This window comes from Vipera ursinii (genome assembly GCF_947247035.1).
Source record: "Vipera ursinii genome assembly, chromosome: 1".
NCBI classification, from domain to species: domain Eukaryota; kingdom Metazoa; phylum Chordata; class Lepidosauria; order Squamata; family Viperidae; genus Vipera; species Vipera ursinii.
Genome location: NC_139512.1, coordinates 146648676 through 146669011, shown reverse-complemented (window position 1 = coordinate 146669011; position 20336 = coordinate 146648676). Strand labels below are relative to the sequence as shown.

General features: G+C 44.3%; 1 protein-coding gene across 4 annotated transcripts in view; it reads right to left on the bottom strand.

Moving 5' to 3' along the window:
- The window catches only part of GALNT13 (polypeptide N-acetylgalactosaminyltransferase 13), a 238940-nt gene that overhangs the window by 116943 nt on the left and 101661 nt on the right, over positions 1-20336 (bottom strand). The gene's annotated exons all lie outside the window — the stretch shown is intronic.

Here is a 20336-nt window from a genome sequence, read left to right as displayed (position 1 = left end):
CCAGTCTCAATTGGTTATTGTTCCTTGTGTTTGGTTTTGGATAATGCTTATCTGGATGTTGATTAAGAAAGATGTGACGAGGAAGAATATGCTTAGGGGGTGAATCCGGCTGAATGGTTTATAGATGAAGCTTTTCAAAATATGTCTGTTAATGGCTGGTTTGACAGAGTGCCAAGCTTCTGAAAATTCTCTTGCATTTTGCCTTGATCAAAAATGTTTACTGTTTCTCAACTGAAATTGTGTTTGAACTAATCAGTGCATTGTGAAATTAGGTTTCCATCATTGATTTAATTGACGTTTATGTTCATGGATATAGTCTGTCAATCTTCCACTATACGTGTATGCTCAGCCCAATGGTTTTTAATCTATGGTTTTATGTTATGAATGACTCCTGTTTTGTCTTATTTGGCTACTAGATCTGGGGTTGTTTAAGATGCTTTGGATAGATTTTGTGGGTTTGTGGGCTCAATAAAGAAGAAGATTTATAGCTCAGGATTGAAATGAAGGGTCCTTTGGTGCTCTCTGAGGTTGGCTGGTTTTTTTGCAGATGTTTCATTACCCAAACTAGGTACCATCATCAAGAAAGCAATCAAGCTCAGAGAGGATCAAGTCCCCCCCCCCATTTATGCGCTACTATGATGCTAAAGTGCTGTAATAAAGAGTTAATAGTTTCTGAGGTGTTTTGAGGTATGATAGACTAATCTTTTCATGGGTTGTGCTGGCTGTGATGTGATTGATTGGGTGGACACTCTTTAATGAAGTTGCATAGTACCTGTTATATAGATAGCATATTCCTACTGTTTGGAATTTGAGGCTATTGCTGTATGTTTTAGGTTGTGTGTAGAGGATTTTTTTTCAGGTTCTCCTCTCCTTTTGGGTTGTTGCTGTGATAGTTAAGTGTTTGATTACTACAGCATAGTCACAATCTTGATCTCATCAAAATGTGTTTATGCAACCAGTCACAACCAGCACAACTCCATAGGATAAAATTATTGCCAAAAATGTGAGAAAAATATATTATATTATTAGATAGATAGATAGATAGATAGATAGATAGATAGATAGATAGATAGATAGATAGATAGATAGATAGATGAGAGAGAGAGAGGGAGGGAGGGGGAGAGAGAGAGAGAGAGAGAGAGAGAGAGAGAGAGAGAGAGAGAGAGAGAGAGAGAGAGAGAGAGAGAGAGAGAGGCAGGTAGGCAGACAGACAGACAGGACAGGAAGATAATTTCATAGAAATGTGTAGTATAAGAGTAGAAGCATTAGCAATGATTATATGAGATAGGAAAATTCAGTGTGGTTTTGATTGAAATAAAATGCTTCAGAAGTGGGTGAAAAGGTATATAAAGGTGCTCCAGCATCTGAATGGAATTAAAAAAAAATGATTGCATGAAACTGATTTGAAAGACTGCTGGAAGGAATATTTTATAGATCATGGTAAGTTGAAGAGCAGAACTGAAACAAAATGCTACAGGTATTAATATATATTTTTTTATTTTAATTCCATTTATATCCCGCCCTTCTCCGAAGACTCAGGGCGGCTTACAAGCTTAGCAGTAGCCTTCATTCTATGTATATGCCTGCTTATTAGGGCTTTCACACAACCCCCAAGCGGCATTATTACAAAGTCAGCTTAATTGCCCCCAACAATCTGGGTCCTCATTTTACCTACCTGGGAAGGATGGAAGGCTGAATCAACCTTGAGCCTGGTGGGATGCGAACCTGCACTAATTGCAGGCAGCTGGTGTTACTTAAGGAGGCATTAGCCCACTGCTCCACCAAGGAGCAATCCCATGCCAAATTATTACAATGAAATCATAAACACTATGCGAATTGGAAAAGCTGCAGATGGTAGATGGTACAACTGCAGAAACATTTAAGAGCGGTGTGTTTTCCATAAAATATGTCTATGCTTTTTCTTATGTTGTGATTGTTACGGGTGCCTGAACTAGAGTCTATGCCTAATGACTGAAAGAATGTCATTCATCTATCCTAAAGGAATAAGAGTGAGTGCAATTATAGGAGATGAATCTGTTAGGTTTGGCCAGATTCTGACTGAAAAGGTACAAAAAAATGGCACGAGCAGAATTGAGGGGAAGAAGCACAGGGCAGCTGTACTGCAGGGCAGACAGTGAGAAAGCCGGAGATTTGCTCTCCAGTAGGACATTGAGGCCTTTGAGCTATGGTGCTGGAGAAGACTCCTGCGAGTCCCTTGGACTGCAAGGCAATCAAACCGGTCAGTCCTAGAGGAGATCAACCCTGACTGCTCTTTAGAAGGCCAGATCCTGAAGCTAAAACTCAAATACTTTGGCCACCTAATGAGAAGGAAGGACTCACTGGAGAAGAGCCTAATGCTGGGAAAGATTGAGAGCAATAGAAGAAGGGGACGACAGAGAATGAGGTGGCTGGATGGAGTCACTGAAGCAGTAGGTGTGAGCTTAAATGGACTCCAGAAGATGGTAGAGGACAGGAAGGCCTGGAGAAACGTTGTCCATGGGGTTGCGATGGGTTGGACACGACTTCGCAGCTAACAACAACAGGACGTTGAGAAATAGCTGAAAGTGAAATTAAGGTCTGAATTTGCAATGTTTTAAGTGAATATGGAGCTGCAGGTAGGTTGCTGAAAAGAATATGATGGTATATGATGGAAGTAAAGCATGTGTCAATCTTTTTTAAACCAGACACCCAAAGCAAGACTTTAAAAAAAATCCTTTACAATAGAAGACTCTGCAGTGTTTTAACAATCACATTTTAAAATACATAATATTGGATATTCCTTAAGTTGTTTAAATTGCAAATGTTAATATTTATTAGTCTTATATTACTTCAGCAATAGTAATTTTGCAGGCAGTCATTGCTTAATGACCACAACTGGGACCAACAATGCCATCACTAAGCAATACAGATATTGTGTGATGGTGACAGGCTTATGACCTCATTTCCCCAATGGTAATTACGGCAATCACCTGCAATTGTTAAGCAACACATCACATTGCAACTTGCAATTTTACTGCTGTTATTTCCATTGACTCTGCCTATCAGAAGCCTGTTATGAAGCACACAAATCTAAATCACATGCCTGTGAGGATGATGCTAGAGTCACAAGTGAGAACTGGTCAGGAAGTTACTTTTTCAGCACCGTTCTTACTTTGAATAGTCACTAAACAGGGCAGTTGTTAAGCAACGTCTACCTGTATTAACTACTATTAGCACTTTAGGGGTAGCCAGTTTGGTCTAATGGTTAAGGCATGAGGCTAGAAACTAGGATACTGTAAGTGCCAGTCTTAGGCATAAAGCCAGGAGGGTGACTTTGAGCCAGTCACTCTCTCTCAGCCCTAGGAAGGAGGCAAGGGCGCTACCGAAAGACGTAACTAAGAAAACTGCAGAGATTTATCCAGGCAGTCACCAAGAGTCAACACTGCTTCCTTTGATATAAACCAAAATTTTCTGCACCCAATCAATTTTTATATTTTGGAGATGATAGATGGGGAAAGGTGTCAAGGAAATGGCTCTCTAGTGTTCTATTATGCAGTTTAAATAGATTTGCAGTTTCCAAGAACAAAGAGATTTCACTCACACCTTCAGCTGTCACTGTTCATAATGATGATATGCTGCAAATGTGGCTTTGAATATCAAGCTTTCTTTGGGAATTCTGAACTCTAAATACAGCATTATTTTTTTAGAAGTTGTTGTATGTAAGAATTTAATTTACTTAAAAGCTCAAAAGCTATTGCGCCAGGGTTCAAATGAAGTAAGAGATGAAGGATTATTTCAGATTAAAACTGTATGTTTTAAGAAGCTAATCATTCTTTCCATTTGAAATAAGAGAAAAGGATAATTTGCAAATTCTTGGCACGTTATCCCAACTATACCTCTTCATAAAATAGAATGATTGCTTAATCTCATAGAGATGCATTCTTAAAAAAGAAAAAAACCCCACAATTACTTAATAGAATTTGTGTTTAATAGCGAGGGAGCACTTTCCTTACCCCTGTCTAGTATTCATCCTGGAAAATTGCTGGGAAAATCAACCTGTTTTGAATGTATTCTGTAATTTGGATGTATTCTGTAATTTGAATGTATTCTGTAATTCCACAATGTTAAGCCAAAAATCATGATGAATGTCCCATCACACTCTTCCCACGCACGTGTGTGCTAGTCGTTTCCAACTCTAGGGGTCGGTGCTCATCTCCGTTTCAAAGCCGAAGAGCCAGCGCTTGTCCGAGGACGTCTCCGTGGTCATGTGGCCGGCATGACTAGACACGAAAGGCACACAGAACACTGTTACCTTCCCACCGTAGTGGTCCCTATTATTCTACTTGCATTTTTACGTGCTTTCGAACTGCTAGGTTGGCAGAAGCTGGGACGAGTAACAGGCGCTCACTCTGTTATGCGGCACTCGGGATTCGACCCGCCACACTGCCAACCATCTAATCGACAAGCTCAGCGTCCTAACCCACTGAGCCACCGCGTCACACTCTTAGAGGGCAATAAATAATATATCCAATAGAGGCCATGATTTGTACAGGGGAAAAAATGCTTCCTATAAGAAGAGATTGTGTTGAAGAAGTAAAAAATGCCTTCCATTAGAGTCACTCATGGCTTCCTGAATGGGAAGATGATGTCATCATGGTTCTGTCTTTTTTACTTTGAGCAACACAGTAGAATGGATATTGCTCAGAACCAAAGCCAAGATGCTATTATCTATCTAATCTCTTCCTCATGATAGCTCTACAGAAGGTGAGTGAATGATTAGTGGCAAGGAGTGGGGGGGGAGAGTCTATTGCAGGGGTCTTCAAACTTGGTCCTTTTATGACTTGTGGACTTCAACTCCCAGAATTCTTCAGCCAGGCAAGTTTGAAGACCCCTGGTCTATTGCCTGGTAGGGTGGGAAACAAGCCCAAGGCCTACAGAGACTCCAAGGAGCAGGAAGCAGAGCATGGGGTGACTTGGGGTTGAAGAGGCCTTGGGACTTTACAACCACATCAGGAGACCAGGAGTAAGGTTAATTAAGCAAGGGAAACACATGGTCACCTTGCTTAACAACTGTCACGACTCGTGATTGTAATGGCAGGCTCCATTACAGTCATGAGTTAAGGAGTACCTATATGTTTTAATGAAATTAGGAGAAAGCCTACCTAATGAGATGATTCAGTGATCCAATAATACATTAGTTCTTTTTATGGGCTATAGGTATAATCATGGGCTGTTCATGATCTTTTGTATCTTTCCTACTTTTATTTTTAAGCTGACTCGTTGGGAGCTAGGTGACCTAGGAATAATATAAAGAAATGTATTTTAAGATTCAGAAATTTAAGTTAGCAGGAATTAGTAAAGCAGCAAATTTCTGCATCATTCTCAGCTTTCCCTCCCTGTCTCAGAGTTTGCTAATAGGTGTGACATAATTTTCAAGGTTGGATACTGCTCAAAAAAATAAAGGGAACACTTAAACAACACAATGTACTGTATTTAATAGTAGGATGTCTTATTTTCTGTTCCCTTTATTTTTCTGAGCAGTATATTTCACAAAGCAGGTAACAGGTGTGCTGAGTTCATTTTCCTCCAAAAATTGGATTTCTGTCAAGAATACCAAAGCAAGAATTAAAACAATAATTCTGTGACAAGTCAGATTTTTAAGCTACGAAAAGTGATTGCTTATATATCTGTAAGTTTTTATTTCAATATGTTGCTATTTACTGTCTACTATCTATCTATCTATCTATCTATCTATCTATCTATCTATCTATCTATCTATCTATCTATTTAAATTTATATGCCGCCCTTCTCCCTGAGGACTCATTCCTACTTTTGCAACAACCAATTCTTTGGCATTCATTTCGTTTTGATCTTTACTTCCTCCATGCATTCCACAGTATCAGACCTCATTTCCAGATCTATTATATACAGATGGGCCAGTAAATATTGACCTCTGATGCCCATTAAAGCTTGGGTTAATCAAGACTTTGACATAATGCTTTTAAGTAATATAGAGAAGATATAAACTAAGTTGCTGATCTTACCTACACCCATACCACTCGCAACATTTCTTGCTAATGGTAAGGACAGCACATTTTGGTCAATAAACCACAAGAGTTCCAATGACCAGTTTTATGGTCATGTTCTATGCAGCTAGGATCCATAATCTAGATCAGGGGTCCCCAATCTGTGTGCAGCAGCCCGCTCCCAGGCCACAGCCTATTTGCAACCAGGCCATGTGAGTGGCAGCCAACATGCACGCACGCACACCCAGCACAACTAGTGTGAGTGGCAGGCCAATATGCATATGCATGTGTACGCAGCTCAACCTGCAGAAGTTGAGCTGCTTGTGCATGCATGTGCGTGCCAGCCCAATACTCACATGGCCTGGTTCCCCTCTTCCCCCCTCCCCGGCTGGGTCACCAAGCATGGGGACTACTAATCTAGATGGTATCTTGAGTGTAGTATTGCCTGCATCTCGTAGTTCCATCACTTAGGAGAGCTATGTAATATACTGATACATATCTAAGATACTTGCACCTCATATAATTATTCTAGTTGAAGGCAAATTCATATTCACCACTTTTGTTCTGACACCAATTCCAAGGTAGTGAAAATCATACCTTTCTACAGTTTTGAAATATAATAGGTAGGCTAGAGAGAAGAGCTTGTTATAAAATCACATTTTTTTCTAACATGCCCCAACAACTCTTCCTTCTGCAACTGAATAGATCAAACTTCTGCTAGAATTATTTGATATAGAAATGTTTTTTGTTCTTAATATTCTACCTATGGCATGTACAAGTGGATGACATAATTTCCCATTCTTTCTTGTACAATTCACAAAGAGATGTCAAGCGCCAGAAAAATCAGGAGATTCATTCAGGCAGTTCAAATGAATATAAAGATTTATTGCATGCTTAAGCTCTCTACAAAAATCTGAGCTACTAACAGTCAAGGGAAATGAGCGGGAATTAAGGCATTCGAGGTGGGCTGGACTTAGGTCTCTTGCGGGCACACAGGAACTGGTGACTTATGACACATTTGATCCCTCCCTCAGGCTCAGCCTGGTCACCTCCTAGAAGAGATTTCTAAATGTGCTCATCTACTTCTCTAAATATTAATTTTTGTCCCACCCCAATTACAGGATCAATGTACAAATGTTGTGATGAAGGAAGATAGTTAAAATTATTTTCTTTTGAATGTATTGGTGAGGTGGAAAGAAGTTAGTCAATTCAGAAACGGTAACCATGATGAAAAGTAAGAGAAATCAAGGCTATTGAAGGATATCATCATTAGATTTTTATCCTTCCTGGATTACTTTATAAGTAACTTAAGGGGCGAACATACATAACCCTGCTTCCTCCTCCTATTTTCCCCATAATAATAGCATTGTGAGGTGAATTGGGCTGAGAGATAAGTGTCCTGGCTTTTATACCTACGGCAGGACTAGAAGCCACCATTTCTTGGTTTCTAGCCAGGTGTCTTAACCACTAGACCAAACTGGCTTTTTATGGAGCATCTTGTGTATGTTCCAGAAAAAATCAATTATGCACAGAACAACTACCATAGGAATGTTATGATAGCATATTATATTTTTCAATTATTTGAATTATTTAAGTATTAACACTGTAAATTGTTGTCATATGACTATTTCTGCAGTTTACCAGAGGCAGTTGAGCAATGCCGAAAAACAAACAGCCTTGCTTTTTATATATGACTGACTGATTAGGCTAATGAGTTATTCTGGTGCCCCAATTTTCCCTAATGTCAACTGGCTCTTGAAGTTGCTGCCTTCACTCTTGCTCTTAAGTTTTCGTAGCTGAAGCTGTCCATGCAAACAGAAGCTAAACTACATGAAGAAAGCAATTTCATGGTTGGACAGCCTTGCACCATTAAGTCAGAAAAAAAGTAACACTCATTTCACAAGGTACACTCTGCTGCCAATGAGGTTCAATAACAACTTTTTTCCCCAACACACAGGGAGGATTTAAAAGTGTGTGTGGGGGGAAAATAATGGAAGTGTCTCCTTTTCAAATGCAGGTCTTTAAAAGCCCTATAATAAGGATTGCATGACTTTTATTACTGCCATTAACTTTTTTTTTAAGTCCAATTTTAGAGGGGGGGGGGAAACCTAAATGAATCCTATATTATGCAACATCTTCAAACACTTCATTGGTATAGCCTATGGATTGGTTCCCGATTGTCACAATCCTAGGCTGGAAATAATAATTATAATTTTAAATGGTGCTTCTGAAATGTATACAAGATAGTTAATTATTCCTATCTTGCAAATGAAGAAGAGAAAATGAAAGTTCCGTTGGCAATATTCAGGGCTGTTTGGTTCATAATTTGCCCTTAGAGGAATTAGAGATATAAGAATTGCCTTTAATGACGAATGCCATTGCAATGCCATAGGGATTGAAATCAATACTTTGCAAGATACCATATTTCTGGAAAGAAAGAAAGAAAAAACAGTTGCATGGAACTGTGAACTTGATAGCAGATGGCTTTATTTGTTGTTTGCTTTGTTTCATCCAGAACTGACACACACTTGATGTTGAGTTGCCCTTTGGAAATACAACAGCTCTTTTGATATACTTTACAATTAAGTGAATGTTTATTTACACAACATCAGATATCTTTCTTATAGAAGACAAAGCCTGTATTTCTGCCCTTGAACCTGTCACTATGTAAGAACATTAAACTGACACCAGATATTAAGCAAGGAACCCATTCTATTGTTTTGTGACTTCTTGGCTCATTTCTCATAGTCTTCTTACCATTTGAGTAAAGAGAATCTCATTTGATCTACTCAATTTATGGTGATAGAATATAGATCCACCCAACATTTGCATGATATAATGTAGTAATAACATGCATATTGTAGAGTTTTATATTCAGAGCCTCAAAAAGTTTGGATTAGAGCCTTCTTAAAGTTTGGATAATTTTATTCTGTTACACATTCAGTTAGTCTGTTTCTCAACAGTCCCTGCCCACATTCTCATTTAATCTCATTTTATATTTATTTCATGTATACTGCATTGTGTGTTTTCTACAGCACCTAAGGGAAATTTCTATTGAAAGGGATTATTTATTTATTTATTTTATTTTATTTTATTTATTTTCATTAGATACCCACTCATATCAAACTCTGGGTGGATTAAGTGGAAATCTCTCCTTTCCAAACACAGGTCTTTAAAAACCTTATATTAAGGATTGTGTAACTTTTATTACCGCTTTTAATCTGCATTTAAAAGACTAATTTTTGGAGAGAGAAAAACCTAAACATCTGAAAGATGGGATAAAGTTTCAAATAAATAAACAGATGGTGCTAATATATTTAATGCTACACAGCTTACTATTTATCTATAGTAATCCTCAAGTTACAACAGATCACTTAGCGACTCTTTGAAGTTACAACACACACACACACACACACACACACACAAACACACACACACACACCAAGTACGTAGGACACAGTCCCAAAGTTATGAATGTTGCAGCACGGCAGTTATTCATCCTTATGAACGACCACAGAGAATTTGCAACATTCGCCCGATCTATTTCCGCCCTCCCCCAGGTCTCCAGACGTACTGGGCCTGTGAAGGCTCACTTACCTTGCAAAGATCTAGTGAGCTGTTTCCTCTCTGCTGAAATTTCTTTAACTGCTTTGTTGCTTCAGGCCTTCGGCGCATGTACCGCAAGATCACGAGTGCAAGATCTTGTGCTACTGATCTCGTATGATCTCACACTACTTTAGGCCTCTGTTCTCTGCGAATTGAGGCCTGGACCAGATCTGCTGCAAGAGGCTTTGCAAATGGAAGGAAGGCTTCGATCCTTCAGCTCTTACCTCCGTTAGCCATTTTCTTGCCAAAGCCTGCAGAAAGACTGCATCCCTGTAGGCTCTGGTCATCTTTGCAAAAAGCCCTTACCGCTAAAAATGGAGCCCAGGAAGGGCCACCACGTCCCTTCCGGGTGCCATTCTTGTCAGCAAAGGCTTTTTGCAAAGACGATCAGAGCCCAGAGAGACACAATCTCCCTGTAGGCTTCAGCAAGCCTTTGCAAAAAGCCTTTCCTGGCAACAATGGAGCCCGATAAGGAACGGTGCATTCTTCCCAGGCTCTGTTTTTGGTAGCAAGGCTTTTTGCAAAGACCATTGGAGCCTAGAGGGAGACTGCAAGCAGAGAACAGAGTGCTCGTTCTGTTCGCCTTTTGGAGCGCCAGGAGCAGGCAAACCATGACAGAGAGGAGACAGCTCACTAGATCTTCGCAAGTAAGTGAGACCTGTCACAGCAGGATGGAGGGGGAAGCAATTGTGGGGAGGATAAGGTATTTCAGTGGGTTGGGAGAGTCCTTGGGTGATGAAACCGCTGGGTGAGATCATTCGTGGTTTTGGAGTTGGGTATCATCAGTATGCTGATGATACCCAACTTTTCATTTCGACCCCAAACCACCCCAGTGATGCCCTCGACGTGATGTCCCGGTGCCTGGAGGCGGTCCGGGTCTGGATGGGGAGGAACAGGCTTCGTCTCAACCCCGACAAGACGGAGTGGCTGTGCGTACCGGCATCCCGGGATATTCAGGATATCCCACCCCTCATTATGGGGGGTGAGTCATTACCTCCTGTAGATAGGGCTCGCAACTTGGGAGTCCTCCTAGATTCACAGCTCTCTTTAGAAGACCATATTGTAGCTGTAACTAGGGGGGCGTTCGCCCAGGTTCGCCTGGTGCGCCAGTTGCGGCCCTATCTAGACCGGGATGCCTTGCGCACGGTCACTCATGCGCTCGTGACCTCTCGTCTTGATTACTGCAACGCTCTCTACATGGGGCTACCCTTGAAGACCACTCGGAGGCTCCAGCTGGCACAGAATGCAGCCGCGAGAGTTGTGTCGGGGGTCTCCCGATACTCCCGTGTTACACCTTTGCTCCGCGAGCTGCATTGGTTGCCAGTTGTCTTCCGGGTGAGGTTCAAGGTGTTGGTAATGACCTACAAAGCCCTCCATGGCATGGGTCCAGAATACCTTGGGGAGCACCTGCAGCCGGCGTCAACTTCCCTCCGCCCAGTACGCTCCCACAGAGAGGGCCTCCTCAGGGTGCCGCCGGTCAAAGAATGCCGACTGGTGGCCCCCAGGGGGAGAGCGTTCTCTGTGGGTGCACCGGACTTATGGAACCATCTTCCGGTAGAGCTCCGGATGGCGCCTGTTGTGACTCAGGGCCAGCCTGTGGGCCCGACAGCCGGGTCCGATGTATCGGAGGACTCAGATGTGGGGGAGGAGGGAAACGAACCGGCTGATGATGATTTGGAGACTTTGCAGAGTCCTCAGCCGGGAACCTCTTCTCAGCTGTGTGAGCCCGAGAGTGCGGAGGATGATGACCCACAGCTGGCCCTGTTCAAGGACGCCCGACGCAGGAGGCAGACGAGCAGGGACAAACAAAGGAAGGCTATGGGACTCCTCGGGAGGAGGCACAGGGAGACCACGCCCTGAGCTCTCTATAAAAGAAGTGTTTGGGGAGGGGCTAGTTGCTGAAAGCAACTTTTTCTTTGAGAAGTCAAGCTCTTGTATTTTTGTAACAGTGTAATTAAAACTTGGCAGAAGCCTTTTGATCTTGGACGCTTTCCAGACTCTTCCTTTGATTAGGGGTGCGAGAAGAGGGCTGGTTTAGAACAGTTTGCTTTCAGCCACCCACCCCTTAATACTACGATGGAGCAGCTTCTTGCCGAGAATGTCCAGCTCAACCAGCAACTCACCTTGCTGGCCACTCAGGTGGCACAACTGCAGGCTCAGGTACATGCTGCCCCCCCACCCAGGAGGAAATGTCAGATAGCTATGCCGGATAAATTCGCTGGTAATCCAGAACTGTTTCCTGCCTTCCTGGGACAATGCCAGCTTTATATCAGCGTGAGAGCAGCTGATTTCCCCACTGACCGAGATAAGGTGGGATTCGTGTTGAGCCTTCTGTCGGGAGATGCAGCTCGTTGGGGCACGCCTCTGTTGGCACAGCCTAGCCCTTTGTTGGATAACTTTGGGGGGTTTTGTGACCATATGCGCCTCATGTACGAGGACCCGATTAAGGCACAGACGGCCACCCGACGCCTGAAAGCTTTGAGGCAGGGTCAGCGCCCTCTACAGGCCTATATCAGCGATTTCCGGCTGCTTAGCCAGGATTCCGCCTGGAATGAGGCTGCGCTCGTGGATGCCTTTCAGGATGGCTTGTCAGAGGAGATGTTGGATGAGCTGGCCCGCGTGGACATTCCCTCAGACCTGAATGGGCTGATCCATCTTTGTCTGCGGATCGATGCCCGGCTGCAGCAGCGTAAGAGTCGCCGTGCCACCCCACAGACCCCTGCCGCCCCTGTTGTGCGTGAGCCCCCGGTCCAGAGGGAGGAGCCAATGGAGCTGGGTGCCGCCAGGTCCCGTCTATCGGTGACGGAAATGGACAGACGACGATCGGAGGGGTTGTGTTTTTACTGTGGGGACCCTGGACATTTGGCTGCTTCTTGCCCGAAGAAGCGTCAGCGGGCGTCAGTGACCAAGCCTGCCCTGAGAAAGTCCCCTGCTTTGTTATCGGGAAACGGCCCGAGCCCGATCTAGACGGTGTGAAAGATCGGGCGACCCACAACATCCACTCCGAGCGACGCCGTTCCAACGGTGCCTGTGAACCTCCACGGCATTTGATTTTGGAGGCACGTCTGATCCTCCCTGGCAAGTCAGAGGGGATTCCAGTCCATGCCTTAATTGACTCTGGGGCTACCACTAACTTTATGGATTCGGCCTTTGTGGCCAAATGGGCTGTTCCCCAGTGTCCAGTGGATCCGCCCATGCTTGTGGAGACCATCGATGGTCGAGTGCTCCTGTCCGGGCCTATCACGGCCGCCACGCAACCCGTGTGTATGGCCATCAGTACCCATGTGGAGGCCATTCAGTTCTACGTCACTTCGGATCTGCACTTCCCCGTGGTCTTGGGACTGGCGTGGCTCCGGGCGCATGATCCACAGATCTATTGGTCTCAGAACTTGGTCACCTTCCCAAGTTTGCAGTGCGTGGACCACACCCGCCATATCTGTGCCGGCCAGGTGGAGGGTTCCTCAGGGGTTTCCTTGCCTCCCGAACTGTCCGACTTTGCTGACGTGTTCAGCGAGTCAGAGGCGGACCAATTACCCCCGCACAGGCCCTACGACTGCTCCATTGATCTAGTCCCTGATGCGCCTCTCCCAGTGGGGCGTTTGTACTCCATGTCGGAGCCCGAGTTGGCTGCATTGCGGGACTTCCTGACGAAGAACTTGGCTCGTGGTTTCATCCGGCCCTCGTCCTCGCCAGTGTCTGCGCCCGTGCTCTTCGTCAAAAAGAAGTCGGGCGAGTTACGGCTTTGCTGTGACTACCGGAAACTCAACGCTATCACGGTGCGTAACCGCTACCCGCTGCCCCTCATCCCCGAGCTCTTGGACCGACTCCGGGAGGCTAAGATCTTCACGAAACTGGACCTGCGTGGAGCTTACAACCTCGTCAGGGTTCGGCCGGGTGATGAGTGGAAGACGGCGTTTGGTACTCGCTATGGACATTTCGAGTACACGGTGATGCCGTTTGGCCTGACCAACGCCCCCGCTGTGTTTCAGCATTTTATGAATGACGTCTTTCGGGATCTGTTGGACCAGTTTGTTGTGATTTACCTGGACGACATCCTGATTTACTCCCCGTCGCGTGAAGCGCATCATCAGCATCTCCGTCAGGTCCTGCAGCGCCTCCGGAATCATCGGCTGTTTGCCAAGTTGGAGAAGTGCCAGTTCTACCAGGTGACCATTGATTTCTTGGGTCACCGCATTTCTCCTGAGGGCATCGCCATGGAACCGAGTAAAGTTGAGTCGTTGCAGAGTTGGCAACCCCCGCGTCGCGTGAAGGATATTCAGCGACTTCTTGGATTTGCCAACTACTATCGGACATTCATCCCTGGCTTTGCTGCCTTGACAGCCCCCCTCACCCGGCTCCTGCAGAAGAAGACTCGGTTCCAGTGGAACGCCCCCGAACAACAGGCGTTCCAAGCTCTGAAGGACGCCTTCATGAAGGAGCCCATCTTGAAGCATCCTGACCCGCAACGGCCGTTTGTCGTGGAGGCGGACGCCTCCGACATTGCCATTGGGGCCGTGTTACTTCAGGCAGCGACGCCCAACGGTACCCTTTTCCCTTGCGCGTATCACTCACGGAAATTGAATCCCTCGGAGCGCAACTATACCATCTGGGAGAAGGAGCTGCTGGCCATCAAGGCGGCGTTCGAGGCTTGGAGGCATCATCTGGAGGGGGCGCGGCATCAAATCGAGGTCCGGACGGACCACAAGAATCTGGAAAGCCTGCAGACCGCTCGGAATTTGAACCAACGCCAGATCCGGTGGTCCCTCTTCTTTGCGAGGTTTGACTTCCGGGTGCGGTACATACCAAGCGGGCACAACCAGAGAGCGGATGCTCTGTCCAGGAAGCCCGAGTACACCCGAGTGGAAGACAAGCTTCCGCCCAGGACTGTGATCCCCGTCGAGTCTTTTGCTGCGGTGCGGGAGCCGGTGGATATACGGGCTCAGATCCGGGAGGCGCAGCAGCAGGAGGCGTGGGTGGCTCAGCGGAAGGAAGAGGTGGGGCCAGATTCGCCTTGGTCGGTCACGGATGGACTCCTGTATTATCGTGACCGGCTCTATGTTCCAGGAGGGCCACTCAGGGGACTCGTCCTCAGCCAATGTCATGATAACCCGGCTGCGGGGCATTTTGGCCTGTTCAAGACTCTGAACCTGGTCTCCCGTACATTCTGGTGGCCCCGAGTCCGACACGATGTCCAGTCTTATGTCACCTCCTGCGTCCCATGCAGGCAGGCCAAGTCAGCGACAGGGGCCCCGCCTGGTTTACTGCAGCCTTTGCCAACGCCCAAGAGACCCTGGGGGGCTGTGTCCATGGACTTTCTGACGGATCTACCCCCATCCTCCGGCTTCACGACAGTGTTTGTGGTGGTGGACATGTTGACCAAGATGGCGCACTTCATCCCCTGTCGCGGCTTACCGTCAGCTCGCGCCACTAGTCGCATGTTCATCCAACAGGTGTTCCGGCTGCACGGCCTTCCCGATAGAGTCGTCTCCGATAGGGGGGCCCAGTTTACAGCCCGCTTCTGGCAGGAGTTGATGCGGGCGTTGGACATTAAGGTTTGCCTCTCGTCCGCGCATCATCCTCAGACCGACGGGGGTACCGAGAAGGTCATCGGCATTTTGGAGCAGTATCTGCGCTGCTACGTTAACCTGCAGCAGGACAATTGGGTGGACTATTTGGCCATAGCCGAGTTTGCCTTTAACAACTCGCAGCACACCTCCACGCAGATGACACCGTTCTTGGCCAATGTGGGTTATCACCCTCGGTTTTTCCCCCTTTCTCCCGTGGACTCACCGGAGCCGGCAGCGAACGAATTCATGGCGGAGTTACAGGCGATCCATCGGTTGGTGCGACGGCAGCTGGAGAAGGCCAAGGCCGACTACAAGAGGTTCGCCGATCGGTCGAGAAGGGATACGCCTCCATTATCGGTGGGGGATCGGGTCTGGCTGTCCACCAGGAACCTACCATCCACTCGGCCGGCGAGGAAGCTGGACCACCGTTACCTTGGACCGTTCCCAGTCGAGGCCGTCATCAACCCGGTCGCCTATCGTTTAACTCTGCCACGTTCCCTGCGCGTGCACCCCGTCTTCCATCGGTCCTTGTTGGTCCCCGAACAACCGGCTTGTCCACTTCGCCAAGCGGAACCTCCCCCATCAGGACCTCGTGATGGCGACAGCACCCCCGAGTACGAGGTCGCCAGCATCAGGGATTCCCGCTGGCTGAAAGGTCGCTTCCAGTACCTGATCGAGTGGAAAGGGTACGGGCCGGAGGACTTCACATGGGAAGACGCGACCGCCGTTCATGCCCCTGCGTTGGTGACTGCTTTTCACGAACAGTTCCCATCCCGACCGCATCCGGATCGGCAGACCCGGGGGAAAGGCCCTGCGGTGCGGGATAGTGTTGTGACTCAGGGCCAGCCTGTGGGCCCGACAGCCGGGTCCGATGTATCGGAGGACTCAGATGTGGGGGAGGAGGGAAACGAACCGGCTGATGATGATTTGGAGACTTTGCAGAGTCCTCAGCCGGGAACCTCTTCTCAGCTGTGTGAGCCCGAGAGTGCGGAGGATGATGACCCACAGCTGGCCCTGTTCAAGGACGCCCGACGCAGGAGGCAGACGAGCAGGGACAAACAAAGGAAGGCTATGGGACTCCTCGGGAGGAGGCACAGGGAGACCACGCCCTGAGCTCTCTATAAAAGAAGTGTTTGGGGAGGGGCTAGTTGCTGAAAGCAACTTTTTCTTTGAGAAGTCAAGCTCTTGTATTTTTGTAACAGTGTAATTAAAACTTGGCAGAAGCCTTTTGATCTTGGACGCTTTCCAGACTCTTCCTTTGATTAGGGGTGCGAGAAGAGGGCTGGTTTAGAACAGCGCCCGACCTCCGCTCCTTCCGGCGCGACCTTAAAACCCATCTCTTTAAGGAAGCGGGCCTGGCCTGATGGGATGGGGTGGGTTTGTTATTATGACTTTAATTTTAAATTTGTACTATGGGCATTGTTTAATCATGTTTTAATAATTTTAACTTTTGTATCTGTCTTTTACGTATTGCCCTGTTAACCGCCCTGAGTCTCTTGAGAGAAGGGCGGTATATAAATTAAATAAATAAAATAAATAAAATAAATAAAAATAAATCTGTTCCATCACTAGGCCCCTCCATGGCCTTCTCCACCCTGAGGACTTAAGAACACATGCATTCAATTAGTGAATGCGTGGGCAAAAGCAGGGAGTTTTCACACTTATATGATTCAATCCCACAAATCCTCAGGTTATGAATGTAATTGGCAGGCTCATTACATTCGTAACTCGAGGACTACCTGTATTTGCAGTAGTTGGTTTCACATTTTATTTTATTTTATTCATAATTTGGTTGTCAGATCACAAATTATGATGGTGACCTGCTTCCTAGATAATATTATGCCGTAGATCAAGATTTGCAATTGTATTGCCTAAATTCATATATCACACTAAGATAATACCAAACAAATTACATTAATATTAGAGGCTGTCTGTCCTCAGAACCACTCTAGTGGCGTAATTTAAAAAAAACAGTGAAACTGAAAAAGAAAAAAAAATCTGGGGACTTTAGGAGAAAGAAATGGTGAACTGAGGAAGGCTCAGATTTTAATGGAATCGATGACTGCAGCAGAATGAAGAGCTGGACAAGGAGAGGAATTGAGATTGTCCATAAGCGCTCCAGGGAATTGCTCCTTATAAAGACACCACAAGACAGCAGTCTCTAGCAAGATTAGACATTTAGAGCTCTGGAAGACAATCTTTCTGCTCAACCTTGGTTGACACCCTCAAAAGGACACAACTCTTTTGTAACTGCTTTCAGAAATTGCTTGTTAACTGCTTTGCAGCTATTAGGAACCTTTGAATAGAGGTTTTTCAAGACCACAGCAGTTTCCTTTAATCCTAAGTGAAAGAAGTTTGAAATACAAGTTTAATGACTTATAAAGTTCTTTTGGAATAAACAGCGAAAAGGGTATTTAGAACTTGGATTTTGGAAAGTTACAAATGGACTAATCCTTCCCATGGAAAAATGCTTTTCTTTCAAGTATCATTAAATGAATAATAAATTTGAAATTACACTTCAAAAACAGAATTAAAACAGAATGACAATTAAAACAATTACAAATAAAACAGAATTACAATTCGAGGAGAACACTTATATTGAACTTACTAATACAGAACGGAGCATAATACTTTAACACTGGACATATCAAAGGATATTTTTGAACAATGGACACAGAAGTTAATTTTAAGAGTGTCTGATTCTATAGAAGACTGCATTTAAAAGGTGTTATTAAAGAGGAACAGGTTTTACTAGATAAAAGTGAGAATGTTCTGAAAGTTGATTTTAAAATGACAGGCTACAATGATATAGAAAAACACCACAATGGACACATAAATGAAATTGGCTGACGTCCAATAATTAAAAGGAAGATAGAAAATAACAGGGGGAGGGGGGGAGGGAGGGGGGGGAGGAGGGAGGGGGGGGAAGGGGGGTTTTTTAAAGGAAAATTGTATTTTAAAACTTTTCAATAAAAAAAAGAAAGAAAATAACAAACCAAAACAGCAACTTGAATAACTTTCCTATATTGGATTTACAAAAGAGACCTGTCAAAGCTTTAAAGGGTTTAGTGAGAAGGGACAAGAAAAAAAATGAAAAGAACTCAAATTCTAGGATATTATTTGTTTACAGATAAGGGGACATGGGAAGAAGAGATCATTTGTTATATTTTAAGAGAAGGTGGCAAGTTTCTAAAATGGTTTAGAGTAGACATGTAATGAAGGGGAACGTGATCTCTCTCTCTCTCTCTCTCTCTCTCTCTCTCTCTCTCTCTCTCTCTCTCTCTCTCTCTCTCTCTCTATATATATATATATATATATATATATATATATATATATATATATACACAAATATATGAATTGTCCGGTGTGACTACTGCCTGTTCGATAGCCTTCAAGATAGGCTGAAAACAGGAAATAAAGATTTGCCCCATGTTTGGGGCCTAGCAAGGTAATCTAAATAGTTAACATTTGAAATATATATATATATGTTTTATTATGTTCTTATTTTTTCCTTCTATTCTATTTTTGTTTCCATTTTTTCTTTTCTGCATTTTCTTTTTTTTTTTTTTAGTTTGCATTACTTTCTCTTTTTTATTGTAATTTTAAATAAAATTACTAATTAAAAAAAGAAACTTGAAGCATCCAAAACAATCCTTTCCCATATACAAAAATGCCACCACTGCCGAAAGAGTTTCACAAGCACACTACTCAGAGCTACTTCAACCACTTTTTGGGTGAAGGCTACAAAGTGATGCATTTCAGATCTAGAAAAGCTTCCATCTGGCAAATCCATCTCTACCTAGTGAATAGTACCCTTTGTCCCAATACCTGGTTTTGGAAACATCAAAACATGGATTTTTTTTAAAAAAGGAAATAAAATATGAATAGAATATCACCTTGCTGCCACAAAGCATCCGGGATGAAATGGAAGGTAACCGCTACATATATTTACCTTTCACTCTTAAAATCCTGTGTTATTAGGTTAAAACTAAAATGTAAAAAAATAAAGGCTACAAGACAGAAGCAAAATACCATCAATTAGTCACCCAGGGTGAAGCTGTTTAGAAATGGAATAACTGTAACTGAGGACTCTGCATTTTTCTTTATTTGTCTGTTAGTTGTTTATACAACTCAAGAGCTATGGATGGGATCAAATACTTTGATCTTACATAAGAATAGCCTGTGGCAAAGAGGGCTATTGCTTTGCTTGACAATACTGATACTACACTTCAGATTGCACAATGGACCCATCAGTTACACTGGCCTTGGATTTCACATTTATAGAGATATTTTTAGAGTCTCTGCTGTTCAGCATAGCCAATCCCTTATTCTATAAACATTTATCTTCAGTAATAATGTTTCAGTATTTAGAACAATTTAAGTGCAAATGCAGAGCTCCCACCATTGTAAGAGCAGTAGCAGGAGAAGCAGTATTTCTTAATATCAAAAGCATGGAAACGTGCAGTTGTTATAGCAGAGGCCTCTTCTAGGTGAAAAGCATCAGCAAAGGCAAGGCCATTATAGCAACCACAGAGTCGGAGTAGGAAAAGACTTCAAAACCGAAGGCATTTAAACCACTTTCCAGAAAACATCTTTCAAATATAAAGCAGAACTTTGACAGGTTAGTTAATTTTAGAGGTACTGTTCGCCCATATCTATTTTCTCTTCCAAATATTCAACAGAGTCTAGGTACTCATCTGCATTCTATCATTGTGCCAGCGGAAGCACAAAGTACAAAACACACCAACAGGAAACTGTCTCCCCCTGTCCCCCTATCAGTTTAGATAATCAACACACATTCTCATTACCATTTCCAGCTCCGTATACCTGCGCTGCACTCCGAATCCATATGAAACATTTACATTCATTTCCATCAATAATTTCCCTGCAGGTTTCCTTATCTCCTAAAAGACAGCCTATCTGTCACAATTCTATAAACAACATATTTTCCCTAGTTTATCCAGCTTTCATACCTGCAGATATGCATTTTCTGAGCAACTCTATTCATATGCCTAATGCTCGTTTTTTTCCAGACATACAGTACTAGCAATTTCTATCTGGCAATCTAGTGCTTGAATTCAAGATTATTCATTCGTTCGTTTCTTGTTGCACAAGATTCAGACCAGGCTTTGATACCCAGCTCATGTTCCCCACCCAC